The following is a 16,387-nucleotide window of genomic DNA, read 5'->3' as shown; positions in this document are numbered from 1 at the left end:
CTGTGAAATAGCAGGTGAGCAGAATGGTGGGGGAGTGAAAAATTCGTGGTAAAGGTCTTTGCCCTGCGTCTTTGGGGTTGTCTGAATTAAAGCACAAAGGACAGGCAGGTTTTTTTCTAGTGACTGGGAACCAGTCGCTTCTACGTTTTGAAGAAAATTTAATTTCCCCATGGCCTGTTCTATGTATTGATTCACTCAGTTCATAATGGTCTGTGTGGTATGTTTCTATTTTAATAGTGCAGCGTGTTTTATTTTGACATTTAAAGGGCTGGATGATGCTCACAAAACACAGATCAGACCAGTCTAAAGTCAGTTATCCATACACAGAACTCTGTTTTTCTTCCAGTTACTTACTGCTTCCGCAGAGCATCCTTTAAAACTCCCTTTCCTTCCCCTCCTCTTTCAGAGCATCTTAGCCAGTGAACTATATCTAGACTTTCTTAGCTGATGAGACCCTTATCAAGCTGGCACTAGCTGCTGGGGGAGAAGAGACATTTTTTCAAAGCACTGACATCAAATCCCAGACTTCAAATGAAGCAAAACAAAACACAAATCTCTTGGTTTTGACACTTTGCAGATGTCCCTCTTGCCAACAGGTGGCTTATTCTCAGTCACCTTCAGTGATGTGGTTCCTCCCCTGTGGCTATGGTGAAGGCTGTTGGGGGGGAGATGATGAGGCCTCTGAATTTTCTCTGCATCTAAGGAGTTTGGAGTTTGAACTAAAAATTTAAAAGGGAATAATCAAGTGTTTGGTGCTTTGTGTTGCTGCTGACAGAGAGAGAGAGAGCGAGCGAGCCTGGTTAAAGCCCAGGACCCAGAGTCTAGGTTGCCAGGTGTCACTGTCTTGTCAGGTGAACTTTGCCCAACCACAGTGTGCCTCAGTTTACTTATCTGTAAAACGGGGCTAATGCCTGCCAACCGAACAGCCAGATTCTGAACCCCTAACTCCCGTCGGTGAGCAGTTACTCACATGAATAGTCCCTGTGAATTGCCTGGCACTTAATGAACTAGTCAGTTCATTACCGTACTACAGAGAACAGTCCTGAGTTATCAGAGGTAACAACTAGATGACCTAATAGGTTTTTTCTGGCTGGAATCTTCAAAATAATCCAAAGATGCCCCAACTCCCCTGGTATTTAGGCACCTAAATACCTTAGGCTCCTTTGAAAATCCCAGCCTAAATGACCGAATAGGCCATTACCATCATTCTCTACGGTCTTCCCCGTTATTTTAAATAAACCAGACTCCCATCATATAGAAATAAAATGTGTGTGTAACTTGCACACAAAGGAGACTTGACCACCAGTGACTTAATTAAATATTTTCCTTGAGTGATGGAGCTTCATTTATAAAATTAGTTTGTTTCATTTATTACTCTTGGCATGAAAATGCAGATATAAAGGAAGACCCAGACAGACTATTTTGTATGTGAGGAGGGATATTTTGTGCTTATTTTTTAGTTGTTTGGGGTTTGTATGTTTCTTATTGGCCTGCATATAGTGTTACCTCTTCTTGGCCTGAGCAGTCAGCCAATGTTTGCAATCTTGCGGGTTGTTTCTGTTAGGAGAAACTGATGATAGTCAGTTGTTTCTTTGGCAATCCTGTTTACATACAAAGAATTCACACTAAGTCCTGCTTCCCTGAACGCAATAGAAATCAAAAGACAGGAGGCAGTTTCTTCACTCGCAATTCCAAGCCTCTTTCCAGCCACCATTCTGTCCAAAAAGTGTTCTCTTGGCTGTTTATCAGAGCCACATCACCAGTGCTTCTCTTGCTGTCTCCTTGGCTTTTTGCTTCTTTCACTGTCTGCTCTTTAGCTGGCTTAGGCATTCTGTCTCTTGCTCACACCCTAAAATAAAAGATTAATCCCCCATCTATAGTCTTTGGGCTGTGGCTTCCATTGTTTCAGCTATCACTAAACACAGGCACTTAATTGTTCCCTCCTTTAGCCTGAATGGAAGATGGCTAGCATACTCAACAGCTTCAATGAGGTGGTTTGATTGCCCACAGATCACAGACAAGCTTTCCGGGGCCCACCCAACCAATAAATAATTATATATATTTGGGCCCTGGCATTTAGAAAGTGTAGCTGTTTCTGAAAGTTTTATTTAGGTACTAAATCAAAAGTACCTCTTCCCGCCCCACCCCCAACTAAGAATATAGTTTCTTTCTTCCATTTTCACTGTGTTCCTCTCTTGTAGAAATGCACTGAATAATACATGGTCCCCAGCAGAATGCAAGAAAGGCAGAGCTTTGCTGTCATACGAGTTGCCAAAGAGTCCTGAGAGTAAATTATACAGTGTGGGCCAGAGATATAGGGAACTGTGTGGCTGATTTCTGGCAGTTTGCTCAGGAAAGTAATAAACTTATTTGGACATATTAAAACTCTTCTCACCACCCTTCCACTCTTCTTTAAATGGACAATCCTCCTGCAGCTGGTGGAAGACAGCCTTCTAAAAAGGAAGGGGCTTGCAGTTTTAACATCACATAGGGAACCGGCTAGTGTGCGTTTATCACTGCCCTCCACTGGATAGAGTTAGAACTGCTTGACTGTGTCTCATAAAAAGGAGATTCCCTCATACAGTACCTCAAATGCTAGGGGTTAGTGCTTTTGGAAAGGGAGGATCTGAATTCTGTCCTTTTTGCTGTTTGGAAGTTCATAGCAGCATTGTCGCATGGTGAATAATATGGAGGACTTAACTGCTCACAGACTTCTTTGAACTGTGTCCTCAGCTGGTGTAGCTCCATGGAAGTCAATGTAGCTATGCTGATTTATACCAGCTGAGGACCTAGCCCAGCTGTGTCTGCAGGGGCAGTAGTGGCTGGGAAGCATTTATAACATGGGAACGGCTCACAAAAGCCCCAAGCTGGTTCACTAGTGATCTCCAGTTACATAACCCCATTAAGAAGAAACCTTGCACGTCTTATGCTGACGGGGCCAATATAAGGAGCCACGCTTCTGCTCTCAGGACATTCCATTCAGCCCCTCCCCAAAGGAGACAACTCTCTGCAGCATAATTGGCCTATTTCAAGACTTGCATGACCTTCCCTTGAGGCAGGATTCACCTTTTTTCCTCTGAGCATGTGCGAGAGTAACCCTCTGGGCCACAAGGACGAGATCTTAGTGCAGCAAATTCCCTGCCACCTTCAGAAGACAGTCAATCAAGTAGCTCTGGAGCAATGAGAGAGTATCATATTGGAAATCCTTCAATTATTAACAGGCTTGCTGTTGTTAGGAGTTAAAGTGGACTTTTCCCCTCTAATACGAAATTCTTCACATGGGGATTTTTTTTTAATGGCAGCGATAGAAAGGCATCAAAGGGAAGATGGAATTTTGATGAATATTCTCTCCATCAGCAATGAAATATTTGGTCTAATTGAGAAGATCTGTGATAAATAAGTGGCAAGGGCACAGGGAAATCCAGTGCACTGTTGTTTCCACTCAGCTGGTATTGCTAAGAAAGAAAGGCCAACACTGGACAGGGGTCTGTATCTGTCACATCCCCAACAGCATAGGGCCTAATCCTGGGAGAAAATAAACACCCCTTGCATTATAAATGAGCCCCTTCACTTGCCATTGACTTCAGTGAGAAGTGGTAGGTGCTCACTAGTTAATAGCTCACTTTTCATTATAGAGAAGGGGGAGTGTGGTCTTTTAGTTGTGGATCCTGCTCAGTTAGAAGGAATAGAGTCTAGAGCAGAGCATCTCCTGGGCTCTATTCTTATGTAGCTTCTGCGTCTCACTTGCTTTGTGGCTAAGTAGCTAAGCGATGGAATTGATTTCATTCATGACTTACTGGGTTTAATTGATTTAACTTTCCAGGGATCTCAAAGCACTATACACCCATTAATCGCCTCTCCCAGCCCTGAGAGGGGCATAAATGTTGTTGTCATGTACAGGACAAAAATCCTGGATTGTACAGGACAAAAATCTTGGATTGTCTGAAAACAATCATGCCTATATAGCCATCTGGTTTTGATCGTTGACCTCATCAGAGGCTAGAAACCATTGAAATGGCATTAACCAATGACATGGCATTTTACAAAGGAGTGCATCCTAGGAATGCTCCCAGAAGACTACAGAAATAGTTTTCTGTAACTTTAGTCCATCTCCTTAATGGAAAAGTCCTAACAAATCCAAATAGGGATTAAAACAATAGGGTGCTGTGGAAATAATAAATTCTACGTACCCATGGAATTTAATAGAGAATGAAATGATCCCTACTGTGTGTGTTGTTTTTTTTTTAACTATCCTATAGAATTTACTGTAAAGCTGTGCTCGAGAATTCGAGAGAAGGGATTTCATTCTCCATTATTCAGTCACACTTTATGTTGTGGTTCTACTTATAAATAGTTTATAAATCATTTATGTTTTAATAAAATGGTTATCAAATTGTTAGCGTCTGTCAGGTCAGTAGTCTATAACCACGCTTATAACCATGTATCATACCTTCTACTGATGTGTTTATATGGTACCCATCTCTAACACCTACCACTCTTGTCTGTAAGGTGCTTATAACATCCATTAATCATTTATTAACCCTTTATAGACTACTTATACATGGAGCCTCAATATTCGATCATTTGAGGTTCTTGAAAGTAAATTCTGTACAACATTATTGCTTTTAATCCTAGTTCAGAGGGAAACTAACACTTGTGAAATTGCTGGCCACAGAGGAGAGATTCTGAGGTTTTCCTAATGAAGAATTTTTGTTGTGCATGCAGCAATATATGAAACGATTGCAGTGACCACAGCATTATGCCTTTATATAAATGTTCCTCCGTCAATATTTATTTCATGGGCCTAACTTATGTATATGTGGCCCTCCCCATTACTGCAGTAATGTGTTTATGCTCACAACACCCCTCGGTGGCAGGGTATTATCCCCACAGCACAGATGGGGAGCTGAGGCACAGAGAAACTAAGTGATATGCTTAGGAGCACTGTGACCGAGCAGAGACCAGGTCTCCCAAGTCCTGAGGTAGTGCCCGAATCACTGGATCTTCCCTCCTCTCTAATGCCCTTTGGTACTTGTGTCAACAATTAATATTGGCTTCTTATCTCCATTTTGCAGCTTGGAGAAACTGAGGCACACAGCGGCGAAGTGATTTGCCCATGGTCACACAGAAAGTCGGAGGCAGAGCTGATATGACACCCTACAAGCACTGACTACTAGTCAGTGGAGGCTTCTCAGGGTAGGTATTACCTAGTTGCATGTAGTAGGATGAGTGAACAGCTGCTTGTTGTGAGCATATCACACATCTACCTATCTGTCTGCATTACACCCAGCCCTCTCCTTTAACCACTCTCGAGAGACGTTACAAATTGTTCAGCTGATCTACCGTGACAGCTGCCCTATTTTGAGGGCAACATTTTGAAAACCAGGCTGTAAATTCATGCCTGCAATTCTGCAAACACTATCAGAAACAATAAGAGTGTGATGTCTGCCTATTTTTTCAACTCACTGATCAGGCAGTTTGACATTAACATTAAAGTTGTGGCCCTTACTGGGCATGTCAAATTGTAGCTGGAGATCCAGGTCCCGATCAGGAGGTCAGAGACCAGCTTGAGGCATCTTTGAACACTTCCCTGCCCTGAGCATTCTTACCTTTACAAAATACATCCCTGCATTTTTAAAAATGAACTAGCTAGTGGGTATGTACAGATACCACTGCCCTCTACTGGATGGAATGAGAACTGTTCAACTGTGTCATAGACCCTATACTACTTAAAACAAGAAAAGATTCTCCTGTAGCTTGAGTGGTAGAGGCCTGCACTTTTAGAGCAGGACTGTCAGGGTCTACCCTTTGTGGTCACTGTGGAGGCATAAGTGGCTGAAATGTGTATGCTACAGATGTGTTACAATATTTTTTTAAACTGAAGCCCCTTAAGCACACGCATGATGTGATGACATGAAAGTCAGCAGTGATTGTGGTACAGGTAGGTGAGTATGCAGGTGGGTTCTGTGCGTGGTGAGTTGATTTTGAATTCAGCACTGAAAAATAGCTCCGTTTAGCAAAACAAAACTCATGGTGGTGGCGCTTTAAGGTAAGAGCTAAAAAATGGGACAGCTCTCAAAGCAGGTTAATGGTAGGGCCCACCAGCCTTGACAGTACCATTTTTTACACTGTGCTCTCCAGCAGCCAGACTCCTGCGGGTTCCTCATTATTGTACCATTATGATCCTTTTTATCCCAGCAGCAATCTCGCCAGACGGCAACTGGTTCTGTTTTGAAAACAAAGTTGCAGGTAAAGGAGGGAGGGGAATGTGAGGCAATGTGTTTAATATGCACGAGAGCTAATCTTGGAATCTTCCCTTTGGATGCAAGAAGGTTTATTGATGGTTTGCGAGTGGGGAAGCCAGGCTCAAACAGTGTGGGCTGTGACACTGAACCCTTCTCCCACTGTATTTTCTCCTGAAGACCAATGCTCCGCCTCATTCTTGCTTTTAGTTTAATGTTATCCTGGACCCTGGGGTTGTTGCTGGTTCCAACAGCTGCTATGCTGCTACCATCCCACTGCACTAAGAAATCTCTCCTTAGTGACAAGCAATATACCGAACCCTTGTTGATTTCCCAGCTAGTTGCAAAGCTTGTTTTCTTTGCCCTTATGATGACATTTCACCTTTTCCAACATTAATTAACTGGACAGTTACGGGCTGGGCTTTTGCATCTCTACTCTCTTCATCCGCAAAGCTTCTGTGTAGGAAATGCCATTCGCTTGTCCAAGGCCTGGGGGAGTCTGCAGAGGGTATCAATACAGCTCCTTCACCGGTCTGACAGGACGCTGCCATTCCTCACTCAGGAGCTCAACAGCTCTGCTAGCTATGTCAGTGGGATCAAGTTTCCCATCTGGGCAGCACAGAGCATGACTGATGGGCTGATGCAACTGATTTCCAGTGTGTATAGCAAGAACGTTACTTCAGGTGAGATCTGAAGAATATTTGCATTGCTTACTGGGTGCAGTGAAACTTGCACCTTGTCCAGGTAAGTATTCCTGCTTGAACCTTTGGGAGGTGCTCACATTACACTGATGGGCAGCATTTTAAAAACCTTATCCTTCACCACATGCAACCATATCAGTACCACCAGGATGGCTCCGTGCTTGGACAAGATCCACTCGTGGAGCTTCACTGTATTTTGTAGTGCTTATGGCTGTTAGCTCATTAGCCTAGCCTTGTATTGATACAGTGCTTACTGGAAGGTTTAGTTGGAGGAGAGGGGAGAAATGAACCAGTTTGCCTAAGATATCCTGGATCCTGAGTTTGGTGAGGTAAAATTCATTTATCTGGGATTCCTCCCAGCCAGCAGGATTCCCACTCGTCCAACTGCGGCTGCTTTTTTACCTACAAGTGCAACTGCTCTTTTTTTTTTTTTAAAGGTTCTTTTATTAGCTGCTCTAAGGATTGAGCTGCTCTATCCCCAAATTATGGAGGGTATTTGTGTTTAAAAAAAAGAAGTCCCAAGCAGCAGAATGGCAACACAATCCTCCTTGCAGAGCAGAGAGAGTTGGCAAGGTGGTTTTGCTTTCCTGGCACATATGGTTCTCCTGCTTGCCCCAGGCCCGTGCTCTGCCTAGAAACAACAATACCACTCCTGATAAGCACTCTGATATGACCCAGGGGTCCAATTTGAAGTGGTACCACTGGAATATCTGATGCCACTCTTGGGCTGGTGACATAACTTTCCTGCATGAATTGGCCTTTATTTCCGGACCTTGCCATGGCTGCTTTTTGCTGTCATGCTCCCTATCTGCATGCTGCATCTTAATAGCCAGATCTGTTTATATACTGGACTCTCTTCTTATTATTCTGCATACTGATATCTGCTGTGCTATTGTTTTGTTTTTCCTTCTTTGGTTCATTTTACGAGCTGCACGCTGCAAAAGTTTCAGTGGAAAAGCTCCTTTAATCTTGCCGTGGTGGAAAATAAAAGGGATTTAATCCCAGTGATGAGCAGCTCCAACAACATCTGATCGGTCCTGGACCTTTATATTCTGGCTCAACATGGACACAGCCGAGAATTAGCAAACCCTCATGGTGGCAAACCATAATGGTTGCATCCTGGGGCTGCAATACTCAATGGCTCCATGTATGAGTAGACATGTATGAGTGGACCCTGATCTGTGTCCCCCTGAGCTGCTGCAGTGCCTCATGGGAGCTGTAGTTTGGGTGCCTCAGGCCTCCATTCTTCTCTACAAACCAGTGCTTCCCAACTAAACTACATCTCCTATGATGCACCATGGCCATGTGACTCCCACGATGCACTGCACCTGTTCAGCGAGTGAGGAGATCATGACCTATCATGGGAGATATAGACCAGCAAGAGACCTTGGCTGAGAGAGGAGAATAGAAGTATAAGGCATTTAACCTACAACTTCGTTGGAGCACTGCAGCAGCTCAGGGGAACACAGATTAATGCAGACCTGATCTGAAACAAAATATCTCATTTCAGTTTTCCCAATAGAAAATAAAAAAAAAACTTTCAGTAAATAGAAACTTTTCCATGAAAAATTGAAAATTTCCAGAAACTGCATTTTTGGTAGGTGGGTGGAGTAACAGGGGAGAGGGGAAACAATATCTCTGGAAAACTTCCAATGAGCTCTGCACTTATAAGCCCTTCGATAGAGCTGGTTGAGAAAAATCCCAACAAATCAACTGAGTCCCAGACCAGTATCTGATCCACTAGACCCTCCTTCCTACTCCTAATAGTAATAGTCTCACTCCCATACGGGGACTTGCAATATACTGGGTAGGGTGCCATCCTTCAGAGGAGATGTTAAGCAAGATCTCCTTTGTACATCTCTATAAGCTTTCTCAGTGGAAGCAGAAGCTTCCCAGGGATGTCTGGAAATAAGCATCTGACTTAGTTTCTGATGTTTGTGTTGGAGCATCATGGTGGTTGTTAGTTCGCTGTACATACTCACTGCAAGCATCTAACACATTGTGCTACAAGATACGTTGAGTATGAAATGTGATAAATATATCCAAATTATCTTAGGTTCATCATGTCCCATGTCTGGCTACCCCATAGGAATGGGTAAACGAACTGGGCTAAAATAACCAGTTGGAACTTAGCTCAAACTTCTGAAAAGTGCTTAGTAACTCTTCATTCTACTGTAATTCACTGTCCCCTATGCCTCTCTTCTTCCAGGTCCTATTCAGGACAGAATTTGTAAGTGCTTAAATACCTACAAGCAGCTCTTGTAGGATGATATTTCTCCACTTGATCTCACTAAAGCATTTTCTTGTGATTCTTCCAACATAGTTTTGCAGAAACAAGATGTTTGAATAAACACTCAAACTACCTGGTACCTACTCAAACCAGACCTTCAAACTGCAGCTCTGATCTTGCTCCAGTGGAAAGCCATGGGATTCTTGCCAGAGAGGTTCACTCAGTGCTACTAATGAGCTCACTTCTGGTCACTGCTTTCCCTCTTTTCCCCACCCTTGTCTTTACTTGAGCCTTTTTGGCTCTACCTGATATGAGAATAAATCCTAGCATTTTTGCCTTCCTTTGCTGATCTGGTTCAAGATTTCTCTATACTTCCCCAAACATCTGCCTTCCTCTACCCCAGTGATTCCCAAACTTTAATGATCTGTGAACCCCTTTCACTAAAATGTCAAGTCTCGTGAACCCCTCCTAAAAATGAATATTTCCAGGGATTTTCTCCTTTACCTGAGTATAAATTATAAAAGCAGTGATCTTGGAAATATAAAATTTGTTTTTATGACAAGCTTATTACACACTATGTATTATTAATTATTTATCATTACAGTATTTTTATTACATTACGAAAACAGCATCACTCTTCCAATACTATTACTATTACTCTTCCAAGATCTCAGTTTCATAGCTTGTATCACTTTGAATAAGCCTGTTATAAGACAAGGCTCCTAGGTTTCATCAAGGAGTATCAGAGGTGAAACAGCATGAACTGATTTGAAAAGCCAACTTGGAGTTCCTCCTACACAAACATTCAGATGTTGAGCAGTCCAGGCAAACAATGCACGTTCCAACAAAGCTTAAACTTGTACTTCATAATAATTTTAAAAACAATACTAGCTGCCTATTTAAAAACAGCAAAAAATATCCACCTCCCTTTCCATTTCTTATAAGGAGTCTTGAAGTTTAAATCTCCTCAGTGTGATAGATAGGCTTGCTTTGATCTACTTAGCTCTTGGAAGTCCAGGGTCTCTGGGCTGCTGGCCCCATGCTGCCCGGAGTCCCTAGGGACAGCTCTGTCCACCATCAGGGAATTTTTTCCCGAGAACTCCCTGTAACATTTCACGAACCCCCAGGCGTTCACGAACCCCAGTTTGGGAACCACTGCTCTACCCTCTTACCAGCCCTATTTCCTCTACAGTGGATGGAGATCAACAAGATGTGGAGAGTGTGTGTGGAGGGCGATAGGGGAACGGGACGGGGACGCACATATAAGACTTGGACATAAAGCTGTTGTCAAAAGTAGAATGGGAAAGTCACTGGAACCCTTCCATAGATGGATCTGATGAGAAGGCTGCTAAGCAGGTCACTTGCACCAATACAGCATTTAAGAAATCAATGCAACATTTACACGCCCATGGCCCAGTCAACCACTATTGATCCGCTAATGACGTGCTGTTCAATAATCCTGGTGCATTACAATTTGATGGTTTCTAGATGTGATCGATTGCAGCTTTTGCAGGGACGTGCAAAACAAACAAAATCATCGAAATTGCCCTGTGCCAACTTGGTTTTCTAAGGCAGCAGTGATTTCAGCAGCAGGGATAGAGTTTTGCAGCAAGCTAATGTCTTGGTTTGTCTGTGAAAATGGATGCACAATGCCTGCAGAAAATGCCTCCCTGATCTTGTTGCTGACTCGCGTATCAGATCCTCTCTGGGAAGGAGTTAGGGAAAGAGGCTAAGAGTGAAGCTAGGAAAGACCTAGGGCCTGTCATCAGTGGGAGTCCGTTCATTTACTTCAAAAGGCTTTAGGAGCAAGTCCTTAGCTGGGATATTCCAGATAGTTCATAGAACTGTGGCTGGACCAGCAGCTTTCCTGTTGCTTTACTGGTTCATACAGAAGGAGAAACCGGCAGCTTCATTCAATTTCTCGAATTTATTCCTCATCCCCAATCTAGAGTTTCATTTGTAATTAATTGGTATGTGTATATTAGGAAAATGAATACTCCAGTGGCTGCACGTTGGGAAATCTCATACTCCGGGATCTGAGGTCTAATGAGAAGAGAGCCTTCCACACAAGTCTTCCTTGCAAGACACCCTGTTAACACACACATTGCCTGGCCCTCTCAGGTGGTTCAGATCTGAGGCAGAAACAAGTCTGTGAAAGCTGCTAGTAAAGTGTCAGTGTAATGGCAAACAGTTTTCAACTAAGTGATTTTGCTGTAGCCAGAATCTCTTGACCATGGGTATCCAATTGTGGATCCCCCTGTGTCAAGTGGAATTAAAGAGCCACATTTAGGATTTTTTATATGTAAAGCTCTTCAAAACAAACAGCAATGGAAATGTTTCATTTTGAGTTAAAAATTCATTGGCAGCAGGGTTTCTTTTGTTTAAATATTTAAACATTTGCCTACAGTACCGGAATTACAGACAGCATGGTGCGAGTGCATCAAATCCAAAGCGAAACAGACAGGAAATTGAAATCTAGATTCAGCTACAACTTACTAACCTGCCCACTGGTAAGTGGGTGTAAATCGCCCACCAAGTGGTTGAGCAGGAGGGGTTGTAATGGGAAATGCAGCCAACATGAGGATTTAAGAGGAAGGGTTTTCATGGTCTTGCTTTATTGTTACGGCTGCCCCCTCCATGTGTAACTTGCACCCTCCTAATGATGTATAGAGCTAGAACTCTCCAGTGCAACGCCTCTGATCTTGGACAGGAAACCCATCCAGGTCCACTCTCCAAGTGTGACTGCTGCCATTTTGAATGACACACCAGAGATTGAACTGGGGACTGGCAGAGCTAAACTCATGAGCTGCCACCCCTGGAGCCAAAGTTCTTTAGCTGCTGTGGTGACGCATTCATATCCTCTGTGGGTCGGGCATGAAGTGGAACCTGTAACACCTGTTCATCCATGGGCTACGCAAACTGAGTGAAGAGCAGCAGGAAAGTGACCAGCACAAATGGGGCAAAGACCATTCCGTTTTTACAAACACTGTTTTTTTTTAATAAGCCAGAGAGGAAGATAAATTTTTTTTAGGCTATGATCTTCCTTTCAACTGTCCCCCTTTACATAACCATATGCTGGATGAAAACGAAGATTGCCTTGGCCCAGCAAATCAAATGGAATGAGGAAAAATAACCTGGAGTGGATTTCTGTACCCACCAGTGGTGGACTTTAGTTCTGTTTCTGGTGGAACCTCTTCTTACCCTTCCCTCATTCCACCGTTCATTCTTCTCCTTCCCAGATCTTGTTGCCGCTATCTGGGAGTGTGACGTGTGTGCCTTTATGTGACGTCTTCCTGAAAACCACTTTCAGTAGCTTCTCGTGACCTGACTGTCTTTCTCACTTCTTTTCCTCTCCTTCCCAGCTTGCTAACTAAACATGAACACAAGGGAGCACCAAAGAGTTTCCTATTACTTTGAAGAGGAAAAAAATACATAAAGTTGATCAGTGACTGGTGAGCCTGAAGCAGCAACAAGAGCAAACCAAAAGCAGCCCTTGTGTCTGAGTGGAGGATAGAAGTGCTGAGTCAGATGATCAAAATCCATTGTTTCACTTCCACTCAACTCCTGCTCTTGGAAGCCATGGCCTGATTCTGACTCACTCCCACCTGCCATGACAGCCTGCTTCAAAGCCAGTTGCCATCAATAACCGTCTCTGTTTTGGTTCAGGCCCAAAGTCAGGAGTGACTCTGCTTGTGTGAGGAAGAGGACAACTGGGCCTCTAAAATGGACAGGGAGGAAAGGAGAGAGCAAGGCGTCTGGTGCTACTGGAACACTTGAGGGAGATCCCAAGTTAGAGATTATCCCTTTCCGCCTTGCCCCTGTGAATTTTAAAGGGGGAAGCAAAGAGCAAGATGGGTGGCATTAGTCATGCTCTTAAATGTGGCCTGAGGATAGTTTGTGACAGTCTACTCTGGAAACTGAACTGAGACACCTTTTAAAAAGGTCGGTGAAAACTTTTCCTGCCGCTAGCCAGCTGAACTGATCTAGAGGCAATAGGGTGACCAGACAGCAAATGTGAAAAATCGGGATGGGGTGGGGGGGGGGGGGAATAGGCGCCTATATAAGAAAAAGACTCCAAAATTGGGACTGTCCCTATAAAATCAGGACATCTGGTCACCCTAAAGGACAGGCATATGGAGCAATCACCTTGCTTGCTTCCAAGTCTTTGTGCTTTACAAGTGGCTTCCAAGGGGCTGCGAAAAACTGGGCGTGTGCCCTTCTTTAGGCTGTATAAAGAGGGTCTGAAATATGTCAGGTGGTGCACAAGGGGAAGGGTTCTCCTCCTTTAGTAAAAGGGGGTGGTCGGCTCTTTTTGCTTGACTTTTATCTTAGAAATATCCGGAATATCCAGTCTGGATGTCCCGGTTTTGCTGAAGAGACCATTGGAGAAAGTGCATTGGGAGTGCTCACCCACTACTTAAAGGGAGAGGGGTTAAAATATTTAGCAAAGACTTTATTTAGGGGAGAATAGGTTCATTAATTGTTATGAAGGGCTCAGTTGACAGTGGGCCATATAAGTGCCATATAAGTGCCTAGCTAGCACTGACCAAAACAAATAGTTGTATGCAATGTGAACATAAGTACAGCTGTACTGGGTCAGACCAAAGGTCCATCTAGCCCAGTATCCTGTCTTCCGACAGTGGCCAATGCCAGGTGCCCCAGAGGGAATGAACAGAACAGGTAATCATTAAGTGATCCATCCCCTGTCACCCATGCCCAGCTTCTGGCAAACAGAGGCTAGGATGCTAGCATCCTGGCTAATGACAATTCATGGACCTATCCTCCATTAATGTATCTAGTTCTTTTTTGAACCCTGTTATAGTCTTGGCCTTCACAACATCCTCTGGCAAGGAGTTCCACAGGTTGACTGTGCGTTATGTGAAAAAATACTTCCTTTTGTTAGTTAAAACCTACTGCCTATTAATTTCATTTGGTGGCCCCTTCTCTTGTGTTATGAGAAGGAGTAAATAACACTTCCTTATTTACTTCTTTACACCAGTCATGATTTTATAGACCTCTATCATATCACCCTTTAGTTATCTCTTTTCCAAGCTGAAAAGTCCCAGTCTTATTAATCTCTCCTCATATGGCAGCCATTCCATACCCCTAATAATTTTTGTTTTCCTTTTCTGAATCTTTTCAATATCTTTTTTTTTTTGAGATGGGGTGACCACATCTGCACACTGTATTCAAGATGTGGGCATACCATGGATTTATATTTAGGTAATATGATATTTTCTGTCTTATTATCTATCCCTTTTTAATGATTCCCAACATTCTGTTAGCTTTTATGTCTGCCGCTGCACATTGAGTGGATGATTTCAGAGAACTATCCACAATGACTCCAAGATCTCTTTCTTGAGTGGTAACAGCTAATTTAGACCCCATTGTTTTAAATGTATAGTTTGGATTATGTTTTCCAGTGTGCATTACTTTGTATTTATCAACATTGAATTTCATCTGCCATTTTGCTGCCTAGTCACCCAGTTTTGTGAGATCCCTTTGTAACAATTCACAGTCTGCCTGGGACTTAACTATCTTGAGTAGTTTTGTATCATCTGCAAATTTCGCCACCTCATTGTTTACCCCTTTTCCCAGATCATTTATGAATATGTTAAATAGTACTGGTCCCAAAATAGACCCCTGGGGGACACCACTGTTTACCTCTCTCCATTCTGAAAACTGACCATTTATTCCTACTCTTTGTTTCCTATCTCTTAACCAGTTACCAATCCATAGAGAACCTTCCCTCTTATCCCATGACTGCTTACTTTGCTTAAGAGCCTTTGGTGAGGGACCTTGTCAAAGGCTTTCTGAAAATCTAAATACACTATATCCACTGGACCCCCCCAACCCCCTTGTCCACATGCTTGTTGACCCCCTAAAAGATTTCTAGTAGATTGGTGAGGCATGATTTCTTTTTACAAAAACCCATGTTTATTCACCAACAAATTATGTTCATCTATGTGTCTGACAATTTTGTTCTTTACTATAGTTTCAACCAGTTTGCCCGGTACTGAAGTCAGGTTTACCGGCTTGTAATTGCTGGGGTCATCTCTGGAGCCCATTTTAAAAATTGTGACTTGAAAATAAATCTGCCCCCTCTCAGTTGCTCAGCTTTCACTCTTGTGATGTCATGTCCTTAGATCTTTAGTCATCACAGAATCATCCAGGGTAGACAAGACCTAACTTCTAATGCATTTTATTTAAACAGGGCAAAATGTTACTCTGTTCTTCGTAGGTTGTTATACTGCCCTCATCAACATAGTATCTGAGCTCCTTCCAGGAGAGCATTAAGTGATATGACTAGTATCTGCCAGTTTATGGGCTTTCTTTATCCATCCTAAATAAAAGGAAAAGGGCTCCAGACCATTTCCTCCTCCCTGCTCCCCACTTCAGGTCAGCTTTAAGACTGTGTGTCATGTTTGGTAAATGGATCCTTGGTATCTGGTGGTTTTTGTACAGACATCTGAGGGCTTTGGAGTGGTGCAGCTATATCAATATTGTTCTTTGTTACTACACTGCCCCTTATATCAACATGGTCACTTTTGTTTTTTTTTAACTAGCAAGTCCTTTGTGACCAAGCCCTTGCTGCAGATGGTTACAGCTGCAAGACGGATGTAATGTCAGTAGCAAATCTGTAGCCACGTTAGAATGTCATGTTTGTCATTCACTCTGCACACCAAGGCCTCTTAGAACATCCTAGCAGCAGTAGGGAAGGAAATCAGTTCTCCCTGCTCTGAAGGCCACAGCCTGCCATCACTTGAACCCAAAGAGAACTTGGCGGCAGCAGCAGAAAGCCTAGAGCCATGATCATTCCCGCCAACAGAGGGCGGTAGTGCACACACACGCTAATACCACGTTCAGCACAATACACGTTCCAGTTTATGAAAGCAGGACACTTGGGTATGCTAGAACGGTTTACGTTTGAAACCCAGGTTAGTGAATAGGCTCCACTGCCTTGCTCTGTCCTGATTTGTAACAGCTGAGGACCTGGCCTTCAAAATTCAACTCTTCACTGCGTTGCCCCTTCTGTAGGCATTTGCCCCTCAGCAAAAGGCACGTCAATCACTGCCACGCTACACCTCCTTTTCTCAGGGTAACCACTTACAGAAGGGGCAAGGCAGTGGAAAGCCGCACCGGGTCCTCAGCTGGTGTAAATGGGGATGGTTCCACTGATTTAATCTCTTTACAGCAATAGCCGATCTGGCCCA

At 43.3% G+C, this 16,387-nt stretch overlaps 1 protein-coding gene across 1 annotated transcript in view; it reads left to right on the top strand.

Annotated features, from left to right (window-relative positions):
- Positions 1-16,387, top strand: part of CFAP58 (cilia and flagella associated protein 58) — a 450,541-nt gene that overhangs the window by 204,076 nt on the left and 230,078 nt on the right. The window contains exon 18 of the transcript XR_012160075.2: positions 5,076-5,196. The gene's annotated coding sequence lies outside the window, so the exon portion shown is untranslated. The remainder of the gene's footprint in view (positions 1-5,075; positions 5,197-16,387) is intronic.

Source organism: Lepidochelys kempii, chromosome 7 (genome assembly GCF_965140285.1).
Source record: "Lepidochelys kempii isolate rLepKem1 chromosome 7, rLepKem1.hap1, whole genome shotgun sequence".
Lineage (NCBI taxonomy): Eukaryota > Metazoa > Chordata > Testudines > Cheloniidae > Lepidochelys > Lepidochelys kempii.
This window is presented reverse-complemented; position numbering and strand designations above follow the sequence as displayed.